The sequence below is a fragment of the Ptychodera flava genome, chromosome 7 (genome assembly GCF_041260155.1).
Source record: "Ptychodera flava strain L36383 chromosome 7, AS_Pfla_20210202, whole genome shotgun sequence".
NCBI lineage: Eukaryota > Metazoa > Hemichordata > Enteropneusta > Ptychoderidae > Ptychodera > Ptychodera flava.
This window is the reverse complement of record NC_091934.1, coordinates 30,841,404-30,868,388: the sequence shown is the minus strand read 5'-3', so window position 1 is coordinate 30,868,388 and position 26,985 is coordinate 30,841,404. Positions and strand designations below refer to the sequence as shown.

The 26,985-nt window shown below is 38.9% G+C and overlaps 1 protein-coding gene across 1 annotated transcript in view; it reads left to right on the top strand.

The window, feature by feature from the left end:
- Positions 1 to 26,985, top strand: part of LOC139137240 (fibronectin type III domain-containing protein 5b-like) — a 79,070-nt gene that overhangs the window by 40,681 nt on the left and 11,404 nt on the right. The gene's annotated exons all lie outside the window — the stretch shown is intronic.

Sequence of the window (26,985 nt, the reverse complement as noted above, 5' to 3'; positions counted from 1 at the left end):
CATCCATCCATCCATCCATCCATCCATCCATCCACCCATCCATCCATCCATCCATCCATCCACCCATCCATCCATCCATCCATCCATCCATCCATCCATCCATCCATCCATCCATCCATCCATCCATCCATCCACCCATCCATCCACCCACCCATCCACCCATCCATCCATCCATCCATCCATCCATCCACCCACCCATCTATCCATCCATCCATCCATCCATCCATCCATCCATCCATCCATCCATCCATCCATACTTACATACATACATACATGAGGGTAAACGCACACAAACATACATGCGTAAGAACATACATACATACATACATACATACATACATACATACATACATACATACATACATACATACATACATACATACATACATACATACGCAAGAGATAGATGGAGACAGGGATATAGACAGAGAGACAGACAGACTGACAGACATACAGGCAAGTAGATATAGATAGATAGATAGAAAGATAGATAGATAGATTTATAGATAAATAGATAGATAGATAGATAGATATATAGATTTATAAATAGATAGATAGATTTATATATAGATAGATTTATAGATAGATAGATAGATAGATAGATAGATAGATAGATAGATGGATAGATAGATGGATAGATAGACAGATAGACAGATAGATAGATTGATTGATTGATGGATAGGTGGATGTAAGATCGATGGACTGACACGAAAGATCCTGTCCGACGAAAACGAAAAACAAAATCAAAATTATTGCTAGGTAAAAGGCTAATGTTGATTACTTTGGAATTTTGTCGTCGATAATGTTACTGATTTATTTGTAAAATCCAAGGCAATCGCTTTCGGTTTTGCCTTTGATGTCTTGCAGTGATGTGTCTACGGTAATATAGAACAAAGAAATCTTGGCGCCGTGGAGTACACACTACACGACAATATTGATATAGATAGGTCGGAGTTGACGTTTTGACTGCGACTGGGAGGATAATGAATATGGTAATTAACAAGCGTCTTCGAAATGAAACAACATGCATTACACGGTGTTATTACTACGATATTTGCCCAGCGGCCGTTACGTACCTATAAGGATTAGGAGAGCGTGTATATTTTACGACAGTTGAGTTACAAATAAATAGCCAAATAAGCTAGGAGTAGTCCTTTTATGTAGGGCTTCTCTCCTAAATGGCAGGGTCATGCTCGTTTAGAAACAGTCTTTTCGCACAAATAGGGACCTTGTGATAATGGATTGATGTATTCTGTCGTCATTGCACGACTTTGGGGTTCTAGGTCACGTACCGGCTCAAGATCGCCCCATATCAGTTCCGTCAGCCGGTAACGGAAATTTACCTGCTACAAGAATAATGCGCCCTGTCATGAAATGGACAAGGTTGTCTGTGATTATATCCGAATTTGGCGCGAGTGTTTGAAATATAAATGCCCTTTACGTCATAAGGTACTTTGTGGGACGGTGCAATATCTGCGTGCGCGGTCTTTCTCGCCTCACGAGAAAAGTCTTGACCACGGTGTAGTACGTGTCATGGACGGGCATTGATTATCAGCTTCCGCAGCTGCGCCATACAGATCCCGTCTTATTCTCAGAGTGCCGTAGGTGAACAGAGAAAGCACCCCACCATGCATCAAAACTAATTCCCGTGTTGCATTGCGACCCATTAAAACCAAAATTGCCTCAAGGAATTGACGTTCTTCTGACTTCGCCCTAAAACTTCGCATGTTAGCCATTCTAACGGAATACAAAACCTTTAGTCAGGCTATGGAAAAAAAATCGATATTTTATCTCTTAAAATAAATTGCGAGGCAAATTATTGCGTCGATTTTCAGCAATCGCTTAGCCGTTTTTTATGCAACACAAAACACCGAGCAATTCAGATTCTGAGAAAAACACGTCATTCGCGTCGTAAGAATTAACAGATGTTTGCGTCACTTAAAGTCGGATAGCGGTAAGGAAACTGGATTTTAAGACGAACGGATGATACAGCCCTCGGATTGACGTCTGTCATTGTCCACTTGGCATTGCATGCACACTTTCTAGATCATGGGAAGATTATGAGATCGGAAAGAAGGTATCTTGGTCTCATGCATATATACTTAGCTTGAGTTTTTCTGCTAAAAGGTGTGGGAGACCATATCAGAGATCGTCAACTTGATTATCACAGAGACGTAAAACATAACCGTAGCATTTAACTCCCTTTTCTTGCATTGTTTCTTGTCGGCTCTGACAATTTGTATAAGGAGTATTCCTTTCTTTACTTCCGAAAGTATGATCAATTGATTCTGATGTAAAGCTAATGAACAACCCGCGCCTGTAAATACGCTGAGAATAGCTATAGCGTTAATCCCAATTGGTTGCAGGTTAAATTAAGGTAGAACGTCCCTCGGGGACAGACATTCGGACTCTCAAACTTTTACAATTCTTTTCTGTTCTAGCACTTGTGGGGGTTCATTTTAAAGCCCTTGTTGTAAGAAAACTTTTCACCGGCTTTCTTAGTTTTTTCAAAATTCGAAAATTTTATTTTTCTTTCATAGAGTTAACACAGGGATGTCGGCCATTTTGAATTTTAAATATCGACAAATCTTGGGTTATTTATTTCTCTAGTAGCAAAATTGCACGGTGACCCCCGATTTTTATTCTTGATTTTGAAAGAGAATAGTCTAAGTTTTTCACTTTCGAGGCGCATACTACCTTAAGCCAAAAATATGCCGAGTTTTGTGTAACATAAATTTCTCCGTCAATTTGGTGTTGGTTTGTATCGCTATTGTTTCCGAACATATCTTGTAAGTACGTCTGCAGTCTATGATTGTGGGATACTCCTGAAGTGAAAACATCATTTTAAAAGGCGGCACAGTGCGATCACACGTGATGTTGAGCTGTTTCAACTATAATCACGCGGGATTTGTCGGCAAGTGGATTGAGCAAGTGCGTGTTTGCAGGTTGTTTGTCGTCGCCCTTCATCGTTGGGGCGTTAGCGGTATGTTCAAATTAATTGTTATTACGAAGGGAAAGGTGTCTCCATCGTACGAAGACTGCCTAAGTAGCCGTTCATCATCGTTTCAAAGTTTGTTTTCTTGGACTCTTGACCCAGAAAGTACACTAATAAACTAGTGCCATGTTAATAGACCCCATGATTAATAATACGCGGTAATATTATCGAAAAGCCTGCTGGGAAAGAACTGGATACGTCATACTTCCATTACAGTCAAAGAAAACCATGTCAGGACACAGCGGGATGTATCTAGAAAATAAAAGTGTCCAGTTTGGGGGTCGACCATTAGATTTCAAGGGTGGTCAAAATAATAAAATAATAATAAAAAACAGAAATTGCGAGAAAAAATCAGCTGCATATATTATTCTAAGACACGCGAAAGTCGGACGAAAGTGAGAAACTAGGGGTGGGGGAGTATTGCATGGAATGAAAAATCTGAAAGATATCGTCATAAATTTATTTTCGACATATTGGTCACACCCTGCCACATTCTAATGGTTTATTCCCTGGATGGAGAATTCATGAAATGTATATTCGCACGCGCGACGGGATCATTTTTCAATAGGAACCATGTCCCAAAGACGTGTACTAAATAGGATGGCTTTACAAACACAAGAAAAATCACCCTGGGAGGCTACGTGCCCGTTGCTATTTCTTATCTCATTTTTCAACTTTCCGATGTTTGCTAATAATTTCAGCATCAACTCGACACCTTAGGGCCAACTATGAACCGCGTACTGCGTATTGGAACTTAAAATAAGCATGATAGAGACAGTACAACAGGATAGGTCAACGATTTCCATGAACTCATGCCTGTTGGAGGGAGCCACTGTTCGGGATTTCTGGGACAAAGCTCCAAAAAGACATCGATTTTCAATACAAGAAATAGGAGCATAGACTATAGTGATACTTTACAAAAGCATATGTTACAGGAAACTGTCTTAAATAATAGATATATTACCGTTGATGCAGGATCTTAGTCGTTGACGGAAATCCATCCTGGGTAATTTTGCCAATCATACGAGGAAACCATCCTTGCTCTCATGAGAACTATAAAGCTTCTCAGCACCATAAAAATTTTTAGTGACCAATAAAATCTTGAAAATAAGAGAATCCTTCGTGCACCATATATAAAAACTACAATTCTCTCCTCCCGATGTGATATTAACTTTCATGACTATTTTCCGTTAAGACTATCATTATTCCCATAACAGAGAAAACAATGTAGCTTAATTATTCCCTTGTGACAAAAACGGAGGAAAATTAATTCAAGCGATAACACGGCACCGGAACTATTGGAGTGTTTGAGAACATAACAGAATCAAATTTGCTGAGATCTGGTCGGAATTCAAGTCAACATAGTAGAATTAGATCAGAGCATAACGCGTGCCAACTATCAACTCGCACAACTACGCAGTGTCTGAACACGCAACACAGATAAAGAGACTTGCAACAAGTTCATTTTCCACAATAGTTATCTATAAAAGTTCTCTGCGCCCATCTTATGTTTAACGTTTAGAGTTCAAATGTTTATTGACAACCGACTCACTTAATCGCGCGGCCATGAAAATTGCCTTTTTGCACGCAAGGGTGGAGTTGCCGTATACAGACGGAGCGAACTTCGACGATTGCCTGCCTATGATTACCTGGCTTGTAATCTATTGGACGTCCGTTTCGCCAGACTTGTTTTTAAAAGCCCGATTTAAAACTAAACGAGCAGCAATTTCATCGCGAACACAATGCTGATGCGCGGTGGCCAATCTTCGTGAATCCCGTCTTGCGGTGACATGCACAATCGCTGTAATGCAGCTTAGGTAATGTTATTTGTCGATAAAGCGATTTCGTCGACGACGAAAATTGCATGTCTAACCAATCGTGGAGCTAATAACCCCTTTCTCGTTTCTTCTTTATGAACTGTACCTAGTCTATCGGAATTCACTCACTGTGACTTATTCTGACTGACGGCTTCAAATGTATCAGTTGTCAGGGGTAGTATGAGCGCAGATTAGCTGAAATTCGCCCTGGGGTAGGTGACCTCCATTTGGCATGATCCGTAACATGGAACGCAATCTACCGATCGAGGTCGTTTGCATATCTGTAGGTACTCTTGTGAAAATAATATGGTTATAAAGCGGGCGAATGACTTTCCGTAAGGATTTGCGCACATCCATCCTGCATTCGTTTTACGTGCATATTCGGGAAAACCAAAATGATTGCATGTGTCTCGAATGTCCGAGGAGTAGTTTTCTCATGTTTGAGTGTCGTGAGAAGCGCCCTCTGTCCCTCTCTATCTCTGTCTGTCTCTCTCTCGCTGTTTCTCTCGCTCTGCCTGTCTGTCTATCTGTCTCTGTCTCTTTTTTTCTCTGTCTGTGTCTGTCTCTTCTGTCTGTCTCTATGTCTCTCTGTCTGTCTCTGTCTCTGTCTCTTTCTCTCTCTGTCTCTGTCTGTCTATCTGTCTGTCTGTCTGTCTGTCTGTCTGTCTCTCTCTCTCACACACACACACACACACACACACATACAAACAAACACACTTCAGTAAATCTATAACAAATTTCCCATTGATGTTATATGTTCTTGATAGTTCAAGTTGGTTAGAACAAGTGCCACAATTTCCAAATTAATTTCATATTCAATGCAAGCTAGACACCGAAGAAATAACCAAACGTATCATAACACGAATTTTACCAAGTCAAGATACACGTATTCTTCAATATGTCAGAGAAATTTGAAAGTACACACGCTATTTCAAATAAAGCGGACAACATTCAGACGTCCGATTATCTGGTCGTAAAGTGGTTTTTTCTGTGTTGCGAATTATTGATTTAAGGTCTAAGTTCATTGACCTGCCATAAAGTCACAGCCCGACAAATTTTATTGCTGTATTACCAAAAGTGCAATAAAGGCGTGCAATATTGTACTGAATTATTTAGGATGTTTCAGCCAACAAGATGGACTCATAAAAAAACATATTGCAATTTCAAAATCATCTTATTATGGTGCAGTCATTTCGCGCAGTGATACATGTAGTTACGTTTTGTATGTGCATAACTTGACTGGCACTAGCAAGAGGCGAATGAATTCGATGTACTTGTTAACCGCTGAAAGTGGACTGACTGTAACGGAGAAGGACGCACTGTTGTTCTGTAAAAGCGTTCATCCACAGCCGATAACGGTGCGATTTGTCAGGCGCGTGTTTTCTTCCCAGTTCGGCCATGCAGCAAGGCGGTCAGCACCCGAGGGGATTAACGGTGCGCCGTGCCTGCTATTCATCGGGATTGGATTCATTTATTCTGTCACCGTTTGTGGCCATTATGGGAATGCTTGCGTCTGAGAAGAAATGTGATAGAATTTAAATTACCTAATTTGGGGATTTTATCGATGGAAATGCGATAATCAAATGGCGTAAGGTCTGTACATGCCACCTTTCTACGTCCAAAAGGGTTAAGTTATGAGACTCTGTACTTTAGCGGTACAGCCCTATGAATATTAAAATGTAATGTAACAAGGCGCCTAGGGATTTCAGCTTACTTGAAAAAAGTTGACTACAAACTCCCGAGTCATGAATATGGACACTTAAGCAATTTTCCCCAACTCTGTGAAGGACGGACTGCAGATTAGGCAAAGAAAAATAAAAAGTTTGTTTCTCATCCTAGACATATTGCAAAGAATGATGCGGTGACGCGTTTTTTTCTCAATTTTTTTATTCTTCAATCAACAAGAAGGCGCACAAAACATGAAAACAACATAGGAATAAACGTAGAGAAAAATGCACGGCAATCTTGCTATATTTATTTTTGTATAGCAACAGTTCTGCGGTTTGACTTTAAGTGCAGCAATGCACAGTTTTGACAGCTTAATATAACAGCGACATATGTTTACAGTTCTGAATGGAATGTTAATGTCAGTTATTTTGTTTACAGTTCTGTTTTATACATCACTGTGTTATGCACTATCGTCGTGTATTTTTGCGTTTATTTATTTCCTCTTGAGTAGAAAAAGGTAGACGCGGTGGGTCTGAATTGACGCGCGCGAGGATGAGAAACAAAGTTTTTATTTTTCTTGGCCTTAGCAGTTTGAAATGATTTGGCTTGCGGTTTTGGATCAATTGACGGGTCGATTGGAAGATTTAAGTAGTGGTTAACATCTTGGAAGTGTTCATCAATAATGGGTAGCGTGCGATTGAATTAATTGATCCGTCAATTGATTAATCGATCGATTGATCGATTCATTGATGACTTTGATGCACTCGGACGGCTGGCTGGGTACCTCGAATGATCGACAGATTATTAAACTCGTCGCCAACTAATATCAATCAAAGCAGTCTGCTCTGTCAAATTTGTGAACTAAACCTTCAGCCAGTAACTGATATATGCATACCGGTGAACTTGCCTGTTCAAACCCGACAAGGGGGTGATGTATACATACAAAAGAAGATTGGTTCGCCCGGATGGCACTTTCAGTTAAGATTGAGCAAAATTCTTAAGAGTAGGAGCTATGAGCAGAGAACAAGGCGCGCGAGTATAGTTGTGACAATTTCCGAAGTTTTTTCAATTAATTCAGTGGGTCACGTGATTCTGTGATAAACATTCACGGCATGCCTTCTAAATCGGTTGATCGGACGTTCCACTCGGAGAACCGTCAAAGTCTCTGCTTGCATGCACTTTCCAATCACTAGCTATCTGCGTATTCGATTAAGAGTTAGTCCTTGCTGGCGACCCTTGAGATAACTGCGGTCGCCAAAATTAATTACTCTGGCAACAGCCCAACTGTCCCGAGGCGAACAGGGAAGATTTTCCGTCGATGTCTTCAAACTTGAGCTTTCTTGGCTTCATAGTGTACAAGTCTGATTTCTACTCGTATTGAACTTTCAAAGCCAGTTAATAGACGACACACGGTATGTAGCGTTGCTCAATGCCGACCATTTAAAACCCATCTGTGCTCGAGGACTTTCAAATTTCTACAATTCTTTTCTGATACCCTTGTGGGGGCTCATTTCAAAGCTCTTGAAGAAAGCAAATCTTTAGCCGTCCTGGTTTTACGAATATCCAAAATTTTATTTTTACCCCATAGAGTTAACACAGGGATGGCGGCCATTTTGAATTTGAAATTATCGCAAAATGTTGACGTAATTTGTTTCGCTAGTTCCAAACTTTGCGCTGTGACCCCTGATTTATATTGTTGATTTGATAAGAGAATGGTTGAAAGTTTCATTCAGGAAAGTTTCGGCAAAAGTTTAAGTCTTTCACTTTCGAGGCACATACTACCTTAACAGCGCAAAGGGCAATGTTCCCGTTCATTCCTAATCTGCTTAATATCGACCGCAATTTCTTAGCGTACTTCCTAAAACACGTACAAGCTCCAAAAATTTGGCTTGCCATGACAATGCATGTGTGTGTGAGTTGCTTTATAATTTGTTTACAATCGAATCCAAGTCCGGACAACAATGTTAATGTCAACAATCACAATGAACACAACGGTTATACAGCGTGTTATGACCGGCCGAATACCAGGTATTCGCATGCGTGGAACGAAACTCTTCAAAACAAGTTCCAAATACCAGTCACAGGGCCTTATAAGGTATGTTGTACAGGAAACACTTGCTAACGTTTTAAAAACAAGTCTTTTAATCGTAATCTTTCAAACAGAAAAATATTTACAGTAATGATTGGCACCACAGTCCAGCAGCGTTGCAAGTTGCCTCAAATCAAGAACTTGCCTCTGACTTTTTGCCGCCAAACTATACTTAATAATCAGCCTAAAACATATCTACTTGCCAAGATCATGTTGGAGGCCAATGGCCGGACATTTCACCTAACCATAACCCAAAGTGGTGGGTGGGAGTTGAGGATGTCCAGGGATGACCGTCTAGATAGTACTCAATCAACGACAATATTCCTCCTGTTTCTTTTTGTAGTGCACCAGTAAATTCGCAGAAACAAAATATATTAGTCATTTCCATTGCATGATATAGGTTTGTAATGATACGTTATTCAATATTATAAATTTGAGGATTTTATGTGCCTAAAAGAATCTTAACTTTAGCCTCTGTCGCCATCTCAAAACAATAATGAACATTTTTTTTCCTATGGCGTACAGGGGACACGCCTGGCTTTAACGCTTAGAGTCGCTCTGTAAATCGCTTCAAATGCTGTCAGGATTTTCGTACAGTACAGACGATAAATCCGGGGGAATATATACACGGGTGTTCTTGAAGATTTAGATGGGAAAGTCGTGTTCGTCCAGTGGCATGTATGTCTAAAGCGTTATCACCAAGTTAGGATGAGCTAAGCATCTGAATAGTTCAACCTAAACGGTGTATAAGAGACATTTCTGCAGTCAGCCATGGAATGTCTATCACGCCATTGGAGTAGGGTTGGCGTGTGACTAGACCTGTCACTAGGTCATCGCATGCCATCGAGGTGTTGGCCCACGGAATACGAGACATACACACCTTCCACAAATAGATTCAGTGATTACTTTTGCATTTGTATCAGGAATATAACACATGTGACGACGCTCCGTCACGTACCTTTTCTTGGCAAAACACCTTTTTCCTTCGTGTCTTCGAGGACTTTTTCTTTTTTGTATACAGTGCCTACAACTTTTTCTTTTTTTGTATACAGTGCCTACAACTTTAGTGATCTTATTTATTTCAGGGATAGGTTATACCCATATCTACCTGCGTGTGTACACAGATACGTACGTAGATAGATAGATAGATAGATAGATAGATAGATAGATAGATAGATAGATAGATAGATAGATAGATAGAAACATACATACATACATACATACATACATACATACATACATACATACATACATACATACATACATACATACATACATACATACATGCATGCATGCATGCATGCATACATACATACATACATACATACATACATACATACATACATACATACATACATACATACATACATACATACATACATACATACATACATACATACATACTACATACATACATACATACATACATACATACATACATACATACATACATACATACATACATACATACATACGGTCAACTCACTGTCGTTCGAGATAAGCGTGATACACAGCTAAATTGAATTTTAACGATGTCATATATTTGACCTTATTTGTTTGTTAATCAGCAATTACGACCCAGTACTGAAAATACTGTTTTACATTGATGACCGCCCTTGCAGCACGAAAAATTCAATGAGTACGTAAGTGTGCCTGAATAAATATCTCCCTTACCTACCCTTCATGATTATATTCCCGTTTTCACTTGGACTGTCAGTCACAATTGGAATGTTCAGCGTGCTATAGAATAACGCTTAATCGCATTTATCGAATTTGATTTCTCTACAAGCTATAAACCTCAGAAAGGAATAGGTGAATATGTGAATACTATATTGACATTTCCATCTTAAAATTTTTATTCAGCTCAGACTAGATTTAGCTTCTGCCCCGTACTCAATAATTACCATTCGACTGAAATATTCATAAAGATTCTTGCACAGTAACAAAATGAAATATTGTGACTCTGCGTGATTAAAATCCTTGGTATGCAAAACTGCAGTTGAACGTAGGGACCGTGAGGTCTAAAGCCAAAAGCTTATTGACCCGGGTCTGAGAACGCGGAATCTCATACTTGAGATGTTAAATGAATTATTCAGTCCTCAGATGCATTCCTGTCGAAGTGGTACCGAGGATCTATCGAGAAAATTGCATGAAGCGCGCCAACATTACTGAGCTGTTCTTAGTTACGTTACGACATCCGATCTCATGAAGGCTTCCGTGTTATCTTATTTTCTTACACTGGCATCTTTTCACGAATGAATCAAGAGAGAGAGGAGGGAGGGAGGGAGAGAGGGAGGGAGGGAGAGAGAGCACAAGTCTTGCGCACAGAGACACAAGTCGCGAAATTCGAGTTCAGATGGGCCTCAATTTTTACAAAAAGTAAAGGTCTTTGTGTATAAACCCAGAATAAAACGTATTGAATCCGATTACTGTCAGGTATTTTTGCCGTTGTTAGACAGCGATACGAGGAAAACCTCTTAAAAGTACATATACCTTTACCAATTATTAATGTAACGTTGAAGCAACAAATGACAACAGCTTCATCCTGAGGAAGAAATGATCACTTTCCGAGACAGATATACGAAACTACCCTGACATTTAGTTAATTCTAATGCTATCTAGGCCGCGCTCCAGGCTTGCAGCAAATCCATTATGGATCCATTATTTCTTAGACTTTCAGTACGGACCTTTCATTATTTTACAAATATTGTAAGTGTCATCTGCCAACTGTGTAATGCGCGCTTCTTTTTGTTGATTAAACAAAGAAAAATAGAGAGAGGGATAGAGGGAAGGAGGGAGGAGGGGGAGAGAGGGAGGGAGTCAGAGAGACACTGTGCAGACAGACAGACAGACAGACAGACAGACAGACAGACAGACAGACAGACAGACAGACAGACAGACAGACATGTTCAGGGATTCTAGCTGTCATAGAACGCGGATTTGCTGAGCAGGAAACGACATACCGTAAACCAGAGACGATATCAGAAAGTGATCGGCACTGAGAAACCCGGAGTTGTCTGCCAGAATTGATTTTTGTCGATAGTGTCAAAAACTGACAGAAATTCCTTAAACCTGTCAACATAAATTCCCTGATCTTCCGTGAACCCTACCGACAAGTAGCACAAATTTGTGGATGCGGTTTGTGGATGCGGCAGAGACTGTCGTAATTCGAGTCACTCCGCAGCTGTTTCCTCATCACACTCCCGAGGGTAATATGACCCCACAGCATTGCGGTTTAGTCGATTGGAGTTCTCGAAGGACGCACTCTGTCAGGCTTGCGTAATCGATCGTCGGATCGATTCGATCCCTCGATGGCGTTTTGTCAATATCAGAAAAGTTTATGACGTAATATTACGCCTAAAAGATGTTAGGAACGGGGGTAAATAGGATAGTGAGCTATACTGTTCCCATAGTTCAAGCAAAATTGCGCAACTAAACCTGTTCGCACAAATACAGTGATTTGTCTTCGCATCGGGCTCCATGGCAACTCAAACGTGTTTACTCCGAGCGGTTTCTCATTTTCATGCAACTTGTCCGGTTTCCCAGGTGATAGAATTTCCTTATTACCGGAAATCGGTGACTGAAGTCCACTATTGTACATTTCATAATGCGATAATGCTGCAAATATGTATTCCCTTCCTTAACGCAGAACGAATTATCAAACAATTAAATTTTATCGCTGAAATGACAGGATCGTGTGAAGCCTTGCTTTCATCTCTAAATGGAGATCTTTACAATTGAAAATTTATATTCCGTTAAAGAGTCCCGTTCAGTACCTATCAAGATTACTTGTTCGCTTTACAATGTCTTTGTGTACAGTCAAAAGTCATTAAACATTTTGAAGTCTTGATGCCATATCTATGTGGCTAATTAAGCGTGGCATATGCGTCTACAGTTACAATAGAGAAAATCTTCTCCATTGTGCGACGGACTGAAATGGACATTTCGTCAGTCAATCACCAAGTTCATTTCAATAATTGATTGTCGATCACGATTTTCACCAGATATGCCAATAAAAATGTTTCCGTCATAGAAACGTGCTGTTTGCCTCTTAATGAAGGCAAGGTTTCACAATGGCTATTAATCAGATTTTAGAATTAACTCTTTATCATTCCATGATCCAAAGTATTTTATTCAATGCCAAACGCGTTTCTAGAAGGATTTGGCCTCGTAGACTTAATAAACGAAAACATGTCCTTTGTTATAAAGAATGCAAGGGCATGCGCGCATCTCATCGGACAAGTTCAGAATTTTAGTACAATGTAGTTCACTGACCTTTGACCGTCCGAGGGCGCTATTCAACCAGCTCCTTTAATTAAGCAGTCCAGTCTGATGCGTTCTTCATGTTATGAAGAAAGAAGGTTAATTGATAAAAAGTATTTTCGACCGCGTTATCTATTCAAATACTGTCTTCAAGACGTTAAAGTTTGACGCATTGTATTTCAAACGAAGGATTTTGACGGGGAGAAAATTGAACTTCAGAAAATATAAGTAATTAGGAAAATTACATAAATTGCATAATTACATAAATTACAAATAGAGAGAACTTACAAAATCCAGTTCAATCCAGTTCAGTCCAGTACAATATTTGAGAAATAACCGAAAAAAATATATTAGGGAAAAAATGTTTTCACCTTGATTTCTAACCACTAAGAATCTTGGCTTATAACATACTGTATGATCAGATTGCATCTAATACATGGTCTCCCGTCTGGTTGACGTTGCCTCACTGCTTGATAAGACATGTGCAGTTACTCTGAAACCCCTGAACGTCTCAACATTCACCAGGCACTGCGGTCATTGAACCATGCGAAATGCAGAAAAAAAACAACAAGAAGGACGGAAAGAAAGAAAGATAGAAAGGAGATTTGATATAATAATTAACTCTTTTTGTGGTTGGGAATTTTTTGTCAAAGTCGGTTTTATTCATTTTGCCACTTATTGCAATAAAACATATTCAGGCAAAATACGATATGTCCGACAAGCAATCATTCGATATTGAGTTTCCTAATTGATTGAAAATATATAACTTTGCCTTTGATAGCTTTCAACTTTAAATGTACTCTCAGTGCAGTTTAAGATTTATCAACTGTACTTAACATTATTACCAACACAAGTTACCAGAGTTATTTGGCCTATCTACTGAATACGCATAACTTACATTGCATTTTCTTTCTGAAATGAAGAGCAAAGTGCCTTCAATTCGACTTCAGCGTCATATTGGCTACCTTTCCTAAACATGGGTTTTTTCAAATAAATACCATAATGACCGAGTACCATGCACCGTTTGAGCGGTTCAATCTCCCAGGAACTGTTAATGATATTGTGATTATTTTTGCTAAAACAACACATCGGGTTCCATATATACACACCTTTCTTAAAAAATACATTGGAATCTTTATATTCCATTCACGGAAATGATGAACGCGCGACGGGGACAAAAATTTTATTATCTCTCTTCTGACCTGCCACTTGTTGGGGTTCATTTTACAGCTCTTGATAAAAGGAAAAAAAATTCACCGTCTTGGTTTGTCGAAATTCGAAAATTTTATTTTCTTTCCCTATAGAGTTAAGACAGGAATGGAAGCCATTTTGAATTTTAGATATAGGGAAACCTGAGGGATTCGTCTGTCTAGTACCAAAGTTTGCACGGTGACCCCTGAGTTTTATTCTTGCTTCAGTAAGAAAATTGTCGAAAGTTGCATTCAGGAAAGTTTAAGCAAATATTTAAGTCTTTCGCTGCCGAGGCGCGTATTACCTTAAGCAGAATCAGAAGACATTTTGCTGTAGGTACCACACATTCTACATAGCGACCTATGGCAGTTGGAAGAAAAGCGGGTCCTGTGACCAAGTCGTTGAATTGAGCATTAAACAAGATTGGAAGTAATGCTGGAGAATATGTTCTATTAATTGCTAAAATGTATCAAAAGTGTTAGGTGTCCTATAGCTGCAGTGAAAGTTGCAATATTACAAATTCCTCATGAAAACAAGTGAATTACAAAAACAGAAAAGTAGATGAGCTTAAATTTGCTGATTAATCAATATTACTGCAATATCCTATCCTTCCAAATAAGTTCCAAACGTATTATTATTAACTTCAATGAAATAGCCTGGCTGTCCAATGAGAAATACTTTCAGACTTTGCTGTTACGTTGATTAGTTATGCTTGGAAGGTTTGAAGTCACGCGTTTTATCAAAATTAATGACGAATTAAAAAGTAACTCTCAGGTAAATATCTCGTCAACGCTTGGGTAAGCCTTACCCAAGATTCCAAAATGATCGAGACCAAGTCTATATACAAAGATTATTTCGAATCCCTCATCCTTGAGGGCCATTCGGATCACGGAGAGCGCAAAGCGGAGACTTATCAGCAGCCAGACTCCGAAGATTATACCACTTTCCAATAGCTTACAGCAGCGCATAATTGCGTCGAGGACGCCAGTAGCCGATTATTCCCAGCTAACTGCCGTGCTCAATCGTGGCGGGAGATCACACACGACCTTTATGACAGGCCAATTCCAGAGTGGATAAGAAAACCCACTCAATGCTTTACTGTTTTGATAAAAGGTAATATTCTTGTGGCGACTCGAATGTGGAACACACGAAATTACGGATCTCAGTAAGCTATCAGGCCTTTACAAAAAGTACATGAAAATTCGGAGCGGCGCTCAGTCCGGGCCGGGTTTGTTACCTTGGGTTCATTGAAGGCAACATATGTCAAGTTTGATAATAAGATGCAGTCGTTTCGTAACTGAAGACGTACATACATACACACATTTAAACAAACCTGCCTGTCCATCTCCCATACCTAACTACCTCAAATTCTCCACCAAAGTGTCACACCGCACTAAATTACACATGCCTTTCTGCAAATTCTGAACATTTTGTTTTTGAATCTGCAGTATTATGACAATTTCATCATAAAAACAGCAATGACAAAGATGATCCCTGCGGCGCAGAAAGTACGCCATTTAAACGTGCGACGCAGATTCCAATATCATAGTAATATAATTTAGACAATCAATCTCAACGCTCAAGATATTTTCATTTATGAGAGGGTGGAACTGAGGCGTGCCGTGTCTGAGAGAACGTTTTGAACGAACTTATTTTTAAGCTTCATTTAGCCTCTGACAATGCATGCCACGCTGGCCGACGAAAGAAACAGTTATATTTATGGTGGTGGTCGCTTGATATTTTCAAGTAGCCGGGTATTTATTATTCAGATAATAAAAAACACACTCATCAGCTTTAATTTTTTTTAGTTTATAAAATACCGTTTCATGTACAATGTATATGAGTAATGTCTATACTGTCAGTGTAGATGAGCGAACTCAAGTCCAGAGTAGAAATAAGTTATCAACAAAACAGATGCATATCATACACAATGCATGATGCTTATAGGGCTGAAGTATATATGTAATTATATCATACCGGTATATTGATGGTGCAAATACAGCGATCTGATTGGTCGAGACGCCAAAAGAACCGTGGTATATTGGCAATATACCACGGCTGGCATACGCGTGAGCTCTCAGCTTGAGCAAGGCCCAATTTATGACGTTCAACGCCAGAATTTCAATATACTAGCAATAAATCACACCCAGCGATGGTATACCACTCGATTTTGACCAGTTCACTTCATATATGCAATCGCTATCACTCGTGCATATATGTCGTGAACTGGTCAAAATCTCGCGGTATACCATCGCTGGGTGTGCTTTATTGCTTAATTATAGAATGCACCTCGAGGACAGATATTTGAGCTCTCAAATTTTGACAATTCTCTTCTAAGCTACCACTTGTGGGGGTTCGTTTAAAAGCTCTTTGGGTAAGAAATATTTTTACCGTCATAGTTTTTCGAAAATCGAAAATTGTATTCACCCGCCCCCAGAGTTAAAACAGAGATGGGGCCATTTCGAATTGAAAATATATCGGTAAACGTTATTTAATTTGTTTCCCCAGTCTCACTCTTTGCGCGATGACCCCTGATTTGTATTCTTGATAGGTAAGAGTATAATGGTTGAAGGTTTCATTTTGGAAATTCAGAGCAAAAATGATAAGTCTTTCATTTTTGAGGGGCGTAATATGCGCCTCGAAAGCGAAAGACTTAAACTTTTGCTCAAACTTTCCTCAAGGAATCTTGCTGCAATTCTTTTTCAAAATAAAGAATAAAAATAAAGGGTCACCGTACGAGTTTTGTACTGGAGAAACAAAGTCCCAAAGATTTACCGATATCTAAAAATTCAAAATGGCCGCCATCCCTGTGAAAAGTTTGATAGTCAAAATATCTGTCCCTCGAGGCGCATTCTACCTTAAAGGAGAAAATGTATATTATTTCTAGAACCACTACAATAAAAATATTATCAAAAGTTACAACAGCATATAGTTTCCGTTCGAGTAAACGCTCACTAACGAATAAATACTCGACTTCAATATACCTTAAAGCGTCAAGGCACGTTTCTTGGAGGCCAGTTTGAAAGAGATTGGTTCATGAGGGATCATCTCATAGCAGGCTGTGCGCGTGCTTTCTTTCTAGAACATAAAAGTATCAAATTTATTTAGATGAAAGTTACTGCGTAGATAATTTGCTTCGGCCTCGACGCGGAGACCAAATCTCGTTTTAGTGGACTCTGTCGGGATAAATTATCGTTTATGGTAGAGACGCTATTTACATGTACATTGCAAATAACAACGTGGCTTTATATTTTTGTAATCTTGTCATTTTATAGAACGGTTCATACAACATAAAGCATCGTCAGGCTCAACTTTGTTGGTGTAAGTTAATGTTGCACTATTTTAGTGTTGCTTTGCGCCAGTAAATTTGATCAGCGACGGGACACCTTTGAAAATGTCGGCTTACTGTGACGTCAGTCGGCTTTATAAGAGAATTCGTGTGGTGGAAGATATTTTGCACCTTAACCCACTGTGACGGGGTATGACGTAACCTGAGAATCTTACAAATCTAATACCGTCCAAATCGGGCTAAAATAAATGGCATTTGATTCACATGGCAAGAAAGGCTTAGTTTAAGACTTTGCCTAGCTTATCTAACCATAATTCTTGACGATTATTTCGCCAAAGTCGCGCGTCAGTGAAGAAGGCCATTCCATCACTCGCTTCAATTCAGACTTGTGTCATTACAGTGTGCAAAAAAAAAAATAAAGAACACTTTTCGAGATACATTAACATTCAGGATGTTTCCAATTTGAATCATGCCATTAGATTTACATACTTAGCCAGTACTTATTCATACACTTTTGTTTAAAATGAACACCGATTTGCCTTCGAATTTTAGGTGGTAAAAAGTACACCACTGTTAGGCTGTCTACAATTTTCAAAAAAATTCGAAATGGAAAATCCGTGTCAGACACAATAACAGCTGTTCATGAAGATGAAAAAGACAAAAAGTTCACAGCTATTTTTCGTGAAAATGGAACAACGTATCCTTGTAATAAACTTATTGATATAGAAAATTAGATCTCTTCATCGACTAAATGTCTACTTTGCCTGCTATAGAAAACTTAACAAAATCTCACGATATTTGGCCTTCACTGTGCTATCCTTTCTCATATTATGTTATGTTATTTTTAAAGAGTAGCATAGATGTATAAAGGTAACATTACGAGAAGCGGCCGATGAGACTCACGAAGTTGCAGCAAAATATTGAGGTCGACTCAAGCTGGTCCAATGACGGGACATTTGTTTTCAAATTTACTCCCTTTGTTTTGCTGGAAAAAGGCAATATAAGCGAATTTTTAAGTCAGTTTCCTTCCTTCGTTTTATGATCAGCGAATAGTTATGTCAGCTTTCCTGTCGCTGTCTGAAGGCAGTGATTTATTCCATTGATATTCTTCCACGGCTCTTAAAACTTGTAGTGTTTCTGTTCGGTACGTTCCCTGTCAGCTGAATCTCTAAGCCTCGAATTTACGGCTTCATAATATGGGAAATAACCGAATTTCCGACATTCACGCCATACTAGTCTGAAAATTACTTTCGCGCCGGTACATAGCAACAAAGTGCGACCATACATGATATCTTCAGCTTCCTACGGAAATGTGCCATATCGCCCTACAATTGCCCTCACAGTGTTTTTTCCCCTCATTTAATAAAGACTTTCTAGATCTGCTTTGCTACTCGTGATATCATCTCCCAACTCTATCATCTGCTGAATTGCAGTAATACCAGCTCCATTTCCAATCGATCACGGAAACAGCCGAGGCGGACAGAAGAGAATAATGACTATTGCACCGTCTAGCGCCAAGGTCTGTCTTCTCTCATGGCGTGCGATGGAATGAAACCTATTATCAGACTTTTTACAGAGATTAATTCTTCGATTTAGGCTGTAATGAGGAGAAAATGAAGTCTGGTTCACACATCTTAGTCGTAAATTTACTCTTGCTAATGCACTTGGTGAAAACAAATGGAGAAAGAACGTGTCATTTATCGCGATCGATTCTGCCACACGCCATATTGCGCGGCAAATTATATCGTCTGCTTCTCTACTTAAAGGCTGCTGACTCCGCAAGCATCAATGCCTTCGCTAACATTTTGCCCCTGTCGTTCGCTTCGCTTCGCTTGGAGTCTTCCGGTCCAAAAAAGCATTTTCGCATTACAAATCAGTGTTTCTGTTAAAATCATCAACAATCCGTGCACTCGTTTTTGCTATTCCCTTATACTACCGATGACGCAAATCGTCGCCCAAATATTTGTGCGGTTATGTTAAACCCAGGTGGTTATTTACAAAATACAATGTTACCAACACAGCTATTACGAGAGCATGGCTTCATATTTTGTGATGGAATTCTGCGACAGTACATTTAAGAGTTACTGTACAAGAATTTTTGTAACTCTACATGTTACAAGGAAGAACCACAACTGGACGGCAATAAGATATAATAATTTCCTCAACCAATTACGGGCTATTTTGATTATATGTTCGCATTAATTTGTGTTTTTTCATAAAGATGTTCTCAAAAACAGGCGAGACTTGCCAGTATGTAGCATCCAGCTCTCGACATTTTGAACGGCCCATCATGTCGGCCATGGGTTTGCCAAAGTCTCGCGGTTTCGCGAGAAGGCACGTGAGATGCCTCGTTTTCAAACCAGAGTTACCCCTACAAACGAGGATTGAAACTAATGCGGTATCTGTGGTCCAAAGTATGCAGGCTTTCATTGAATATCCTTGACTGTTCAGTATCGAATTTACAAAACCTCTGAAGAGCTCGGTGTAAAATAAAATCGCACTTCTTCAAATGTCGGCATTTCGTTGGCTGCTTTACGCTCCTGGGGAGAGCATTTTGGAAAAATTGCGTTTTTAAACGCCGTACTAAGATTTATATGGAGCCAATTTTCGTAAGACGTAAGAAATATTTTTCCCATATGTAATGTAGAGTGGTATTTAAATTTAAATTGAACGAGATGATCCCATTTTACATCGCTTGTAAAACGGACCATAAAAGAAATAAAATACAATGTCCTACTCGCTGGTTGGCCTGACAGCTAGAATCATTTATTCGGTTTTTGTCGCTCTTAATTTTGTTTCCCAAGCAATTCACACGAAATAGCAATTTTGTTACAGAGTACTAAACAGGAATCTCTTTTTTCAATAAATAAATTAATATTTTCAATTAATAACAAAACTTTATTGTAGTTTTGCCTTTGATAATTGGCCAGCTGTCTGACAGGCGCTGATATTCAACACAACAGCGCCCTTAGTGAAAAGTTTTAGAGAGAGATGATGCAGACACATGTACATGTTTAAAAGGGGGCGTAATTTTGAGGGTCGTTATTGGGAAGACAATCGTTAAAAAAGAGTAGACCCAGTCGTGTTGCTCATCGTCTCTGGTCGTAGACAGCTGAAAATGTCCCTAGAAATGACGACTTGAGAACGAATCGCCGATACCGTCGAACATGTCAAATTCATCCGATATCCTGCTTCAAATAACCTCCACGCATGGTACCTAATCACACACTTTGTCGCACCAATTTCCGCACAACAGACAAATGAGGTTTAAAATGTACATTTTTATCACAATCGCTTCAACAGAAGACGTAAGATTTCTTCTCGACATGTGAAACAAGCGTCAGGTATTACACGTAGAACGCGAAGAGCGAATAATGTATAAGCTTACCAACAGCCATACACACCTCATGACATAAATGTGTCAACATATTTTATTGATTGTTTAACAGGTCGATTATTAATTTTAACCCTCGCTCCAGCATCATTATTTTAGGCTTACCTTCCTGAAAAATTGAACTTTGACTTAAAGCCCTCTGTTCGTTAAATAAACTGCTTACGTGGATAAACTAGTCTTCACTAACTTTTAATTCTCGTTAAAATTAAAAGGCGATATAAAACGAGGAACGGCTGCATGCTCGAAAAGATCAGGCGAACATTCATTTTGAACACCCCGTCTTATGTGCGAAGATTTAAAGATTCTCCAAGGCTGATCACCGAGACGTATTCGCAGACAACTTTCCCGCACTTTCACTTCTACTAGTCCTAATGATCACCGCTCGTGTTAGAAGGAACATACAACACTCTGTCACTCAAACGCTGACTGAATTGCGCGCCAAACAAAAGACGAAATAAATAAAGATCCACGGTAATTGTCTGTTTAATTTATCAACGTTGTTATTTCTTATGGAACTAACTTCATTAAAGCCGGTTGTGTGTTTTAACTTTCTACCAAATCAAATTATTTCATGTTAAAACCATTTAAGCACATGTCTAAATGATGAATTAAATTACCAATTCAAACTGTACTTTTTTTTCTTTCTATTTGCACTCAACTTAATTTGCATATTGTCTGCGGTTCGTTGAATAACTTTGGTCAGACCGATAAAGCAACCGCTGACAGCTGCTGTGTTTGTTCTACTTTCTAATGAAGTTTACAATTTTATCGCAGACAACCTTAGAATGTGTGATGTTCAAATTGTCTAGGCTTGATCAAATCGTCTGTCACCTTTACGAAGTTTGTAATCAACATCAAATGACCAGAAGGAAGCGTTTCCGGGCAAGGATCCTTTGCAGACGATAATTTTCCCGCCTTAATTGGGTTATAAAATTTTCTACAGAATCCTGTGAGAAACTTAGGCTTGCTTTCCTGTCTTCTTTTTCCAATTGGAATGAGCTTTACGAGCAAATGACGGCGAGCTATACACCTGCCTACTGTTAATTTGATAATCGGTCACCGAAAATTGTTGAAGTGTATGCATAACTTATTACACCGAAAACGCGCACTTTACTACCCATCTAATTGACATGTATGCAAACGGACAGACGGACAAACAAATGTCCGAACAAGCAAACGTACATTTACATGAACGAACCACAGATGTGCGACGCGGAAACTATCGCTGATATTTTCATAAACACGCCAACTATTTTTATTTTATCTGCGAGCTTTAACTCTTAACGTGCTGGGAGAGCGTATTAACCGGACCACAATCCAAGGCAAATTTCTGGGGTTTCCCCATCGAGTGCTTGAACGTAATTCAAGTTATTTTAGTTCGTTGTAACACTTGCAGGTGATTCGCGTTTATTGGCGCTGCTGGCAAAGCTGTAGAAATAAAAAAGGAAATTTTAAACTACTGTGCGGAACGAGAACTGTGACCTGAGGTCTAAACATAAAGTCTTTGGTCTCATTTCTTGGAACCTATTAGTCCTTTTTGTGCTACTCATAACGTGGCTTCTGGAATTTGGATATTCAGTCGTAAACCTGCAGTTAAAGTTTAAATTCCTCGACCTAAAACATCTTCTAACAGCATATCTCCATTCGGGAGAAATTTGCTTATATACGGGCAAAATGTTTGAGGTTGGAAAGTATTGGAACTTGAATGTGGTTTGACGGGCAACCGGAGGCAGTAATATCTAGGCCTATAGGTCTTGCTCGGAAAGACTCGCAGACTCACCCCTACCCCATCCCAACTGGATTTATAGGTTCGATCAAGATAGAGATGACGAAGACAGAACGCTTCACCTATCGAGTGACGTGTAGAATATTATCTGCGCCCATGGAATTGCTATTAGGCATTCCATGGCTTGATACCTTCTGAGTCTATTTGCAGTAAGGTCTTGTCGTGATATAATAACCCGACATACGGACAATGATTTAACTGAAGTGATGAATATGTGCATATGTGTTCTTCATGATATTTTCTCCTATTTGGAATATCGTTCTTGTATTAACCCTTTGAGAGCCGTAAATTTTCCCACAAAAATTTTAGTGCATCATTTTACCATTTTTTTATGAATTTTCCTGTAATTTTTTTGATAATTTTGAACAAAAAGGACATCACATTTCATTGACTTCAGTTTTTCATCAAAATTTTGGCAAAAATCTGACAAAAATTGACTGAGGTGTATTTTTATAAGGGTGACAAAAATTGACTTTGGCGCTGTTAAGGGTTATTATTGAGATACTTATCATCCAACTCGCACAAACGTATCCTAATGATAATTAAACACATTAAAACACTCCCACTATAGTTTACGTATTTTGACGTAAGACGACGGACTGGATACAATCCCAAGCAAGTGTGAGCCATGATAATTGGACTCAGGTTATTAGGGTAGATGAACGATGTAGAACACGGATTTAGACGATTGGATTAGTGTAGGCCAGAATCCAAATATCAGAGTCTGTATCTTTATAGCATTAGGGTCAGTATCGATTTCTCTGATGAACCGTCGACAATCAGTGAAAGTGGCTGTCTGTTATTAATTCAAGTGATTTGACAGGCGATGTAATCCGCACTTTTCCCGACTTCGGTATCGATTTTTGCAGACGCAGGAAGTGACACCCCTCGGCCTATTCAGTGTCGTACTGCGCAGTGACGTCACGGAAACGCGTAGCTCGTAGAGCCGCGGCTTCTCAGCGATCATGGAAGGCGGGATAACATTTTTTCTTTCCCAGCTCTTATCGAAATTACAGAGACTGAGTTTTATCATTTTTGTTGCTCACTTTGTTCTGTGGTATCTTTGTTAGAAAGCCAGCCATCATAATTTCTAATACTATCGCTGAAGCTTGCGGGCCGCTAGTTCGGCCATCCACTTACATGTATCTTGAAATTTATATAATCTTTTTCTACACCTATCTTTTCCCTCCTAACGATATGTTTTGTTGATACGCTCTCCCTAAATCAGCGATTTTGATTAAATGTACGCGATTTCTCAAATAATCCCTAAATATGACGATTTTAAATTTGTCACTTGAGGCCCTTTAAATTATACCGACAGAATTTCTCAGTCTTCAGCGACAATCGTCCCATTAATACTGTGAATATTTCTCAACTCCTTATATTATATTTTGTCTTACAAAAACGGCACGATTTACCTGCTGTAAGATAGTAAGAAGCTTCTGAACGTAATGCCTAGGGCCAATATGTGTCCTGTCTCGGACTGTTAAACAATAAAAATAAAAACTGTAAAAGACGAGTTCAATAAGATGTCGTTACTTCGTAAGTTATCGTGCTGTTTGAATTTGCTATAATCACTTTTACTGCGATAGTACCATTTTACGGCGCATTTCATTGCTGTTCTTCGCGCGTTTTACGAGGATTTCTGAATTTACGTCATTCAGGTCTAGAATTATTTGTTAACTTAGTGTAAGCCTCGACAGTGAAGAACTTAAACGTTTGCTCAAACTTTCCTTTTGAAACTTTCAACAGTTGTCTTAAAGGTATACAGTCACCTGTATTCTCAATCATATATGGTCAAAGGGCCGTTCCTAGGTATTCAAAATGTCCATGCGAGGGCGATGTCTTTAAAAAGCGGCCACCTGCTTAAAATCTGTGATTGGTTAGATTTTCTCTTTCCATGGTAACTGTGGCAAAATTGGAATAGGTGACAGTATACCTTTAACATATCAAGAATTTTGAACTAGATATAATCATTGCCTTCCATTTACCTATATTTGAAATTCAAAATGGCCGCCGTCGTCCCTGTGTTAACACTATCGAGGAAAGTTATATTTTCGAGTTTAGAAATAATAAGACAGTGCAAATTTGTATTACTTCGAGCACTTTAAAAAGAGCCGCTACAACTTGTGGCTTAGAAAAAAATTGTGAAAATATGAGTCAGAATATCTGTCTCCGAGGCACATTGTACCTGAAACAGAGTCCTTTGAAGACAGTGCCCTAAGACTAATCAAATGCCAACACAGTGTAGGAATATGCTATAGATTACGACTGTGCGTGTATTAGTTTTGTTGTCTGATATTTGTTCGTTCAAAGTAAAAGACACAATAAATCTCGAATCACAGTGTAAGCTTTTCTAAGTAAATCAAAACGGCTAATTAATAACGCGTCGTTGCACAATATCTGATGTCTGCTAGTAAGTGTACATTTGTAACTCACTTTGGAGAATCTATTGACATCTTCAAAGCTGTAACGTCATTAGTCATATTTGACTGCATAGACGTTTGACGTTATTGTATAGTTGCACTACCAAAAGTGGCAATCACGTGGATGATAAAAGCCATTATTTTCACATGAACACCATGTTTTGACACCGATGTCGAAGTGTACGCCAACCCAGGGTGTCATCTGCATGCAAATAGCAACATTGGAACTTCCTAGAACTACCAAGTAGAAATAGAAATTGGATGTCTGCAGCTGCAAATATGCAAACCGCATCCAATTAAGGCAATTATGTATTGAGAATTACAAAAGTGTCGTTCTTAAATTTATAGAGGTATATATCATTAATAGGGCATGTATTTTGCTGTCGATGCGAGATATGGACTTTTCAGACACGAATCAACTGTGCATTATTGTATAATCATATTTGTCTCTTCAAGTGTCAAATTTTATATCGCCAGTACACTTCAACCTGCGGATCTGCTAATTCGATTTGCAGCCGACCAGCGTTTCGACGAATTAATATAAGGCCATCAGCTTTGATTGACGCGACGCGATCCTGTCAGCGCCCCATCTGTGCGTAACGCGTACTGCGGCGTGACCCGGGCAAACTACGAAATTTGAATGAATCATGCATTCGATAAAACAGATACCGAATGGTTTAATCTTAATCAGGGTGTGCATTATAAGATGCTAACACCAGAATACGTGAGAGGTTGGAGAATTGGAAACCGTGACAGATACATGTTAATTAATTTAAATTCTGAAGTCATTGTGCCTGAGCTCGTGGGCCGCATATTTGTTGCTGTGCAGCTCCATCGAATCGATAGGAAGACCGTGCACAAATTATCATGGAAATACTGTTCAGGGAGCGTGATGGCCAGTAAATTACGTCAAAAGGAACGAACTACGTGCACGCGTCATGATATGCTAATTAGCCTTCCTGAACATTATTGAAGTTGACCACTTTTGACAAAATAAGTTGTTCATTATTGGTTGTTGCTAGTATTATTCTCTCAGAACATTAAAAGCGAAAAAGTTTTAGCTTTATTAGTATATTGTGTCAGCGAATGGCGAATGGCGCTGGATCAGATGAGGTTATGTAAACTTTGTTGTAATTTTGCCGTGAAAGTCGGTGTTATGATTGTGTAATTTATATATCAGAAAGACAAATGTGATATATATATATATATATATATATATATATATATATATATATATATATATATCAAACGCACGACACCATGCACATACATACATACATACATACATACATACATACATACATACATACATACATACATACATACATACATACATACATACATACATACATACATATATCTGGCAAAGTTTCCTTACTGCAGACAGATTTGAAGCGATCGTAAGTAGTTTACTACTATCGTACGTAAAATGTACAAGGAAAAGGTACTGCGATTTAGTTCAGTTCACGGCGGTAGTCGCAAAACTTCCGAGTAAAACAGATTTTTTCCCGGTAAATCAATATGGGTTACTAAATACCTGACTCACTTGTCTGGCATCTACTCGTCCTATAACGTTTGAGGAGACCGAAGGATCTATTTTTAAAGTCTTTTCTGCGAACTGCCATATAACCGTCACTATGAACTGAGATTAAAGACATCTTAGGCGTATATGTCAATTTTAATTCCCATTGCTACTAATTGGAATTCGTTTATAGGATGTATCTGCCATCAGGTTGCGGAGTATAGGCTCGTAAAATATTCTACGAGCTTGCAAACTAAGTAATTTTTGTGTCATAAGATCACGTTGAATAATTACATTCACAGATAGAATTTATTTTATGAATGGAGTGCTAACCTTTTGTTCAGAACATTTGTCTTCGCAGAATTGTTTATGTTGTACGACCAGGTTTGAGACGATTTTGTTCAAAGGAAAAAAATGGGTGATAGTTGATTTATATACCGCCATAGTTGTGCTGATATTATGTAGATATGATGTTTGTCCTAAATTTTCGACAGCCGCTCATTCAAGATTGACAAACTAGTACTTTGTAAGTGAAACCCATGAAG